This window comes from Zingiber officinale, chromosome 6B, assembly GCF_018446385.1.
Source record: "Zingiber officinale cultivar Zhangliang chromosome 6B, Zo_v1.1, whole genome shotgun sequence".
Taxonomy (NCBI): domain Eukaryota; kingdom Viridiplantae; phylum Streptophyta; class Magnoliopsida; order Zingiberales; family Zingiberaceae; genus Zingiber; species Zingiber officinale.
Window position 1 is genome coordinate 95,575,709 of NC_055996.1, and position 1,124 is coordinate 95,576,832.

Below are 1,124 nucleotides of genomic sequence, written 5' to 3' on the forward strand. Positions count from 1 at the left end.
ATGCACAGAGTCCGAAAAATTATGTCCCGACAGTCCCGTGGTTCGACCCCGCGTTCTCAAGTGGCAAACGAACCACTACTTACCAACTCGGATGACTCGTGAGGTCGGATTACTCTCCTCAGGTGCATATATGGGAAATGGACATAGAGTCAACATCACCTTTTATATAATATATATATAGTCATCACACGCACGCGTTGGATGTGTAATATAATACATGAATATATATAAATTAGTATCCTAGGCCTATAAATCAAACTTGGTAAAGGTGCACTAATCCCATGCAGTAGTACAACGAAAGGATAATACTCAAAAACTCTAGCAACATGTTATTGTAATGAACTTCCATCGTAAAAAATTAATTTAATATTACACTTGATCTTAGCTAAAAAGTCAAGAAAAGTATGTTTTTAAACGTCGTGGACCCAAGGTATTTATAAAATCTTTTCTAGTTACGATATTGTCAATCATAAGATGTGGTAGTAAAGAGAAATATGACATTGTATATTTTTTATATAAAATAATCAGAAAAAATTATTAATAAATCTTAAATTAAAATTATTTTCAGTGTAAAAAAAATAAAAGATATTAATAGAATTTCATTTCAGACTTTACCAAAATTAGATAATAAAGAGTCGATATATATATATATATATATATATATATATATATATATATATATATATATATATATATAGTTAGTCTTAAGGATGATCGTTTCGGTCCTATGAAAATTTTTCATCAGCCACTAGGTTAAATAGAAAGCACTCGCAGCGGACAACCAAGAAGTCCAACATACTTTAGTTGAGCCTCCCATTTAGAGAAAAATTTATTATAAATTCACTATAACTGGAGATTGAACCGCAAATACCTAATGATCCTATCCGGAATCTGAGTTAGACGAAGGTCGGATGAGCTGTTGCTGGTGTTGATGGAGAGGCGACTGTCACACCCTTCTCGTATGCGCCACAAGAATGGACCTCCACATGGTGCTGACGGACAACGGTGACTGAGCCGGCCATACTTGAGCTCTGCGCACTCTCAGACAAGCACACAGAACGTTAGAGGCCAGAAACCAAGGAAAAAGTCCCCGGAGCAAGCCCTTCGACGCTCAAGCCAGATAC

At 35.6% G+C, this 1,124-nt stretch overlaps 1 pseudogene; it reads right to left on the reverse strand.

Moving 5' to 3' along the window:
- Positions 1 to 263: 263 nt before the first annotated feature.
- LOC121993516 lies at positions 264 to 406 on the reverse strand (annotated as a pseudogene).
- Between the last annotated feature and the right edge of the window lie 718 nt (positions 407 to 1,124).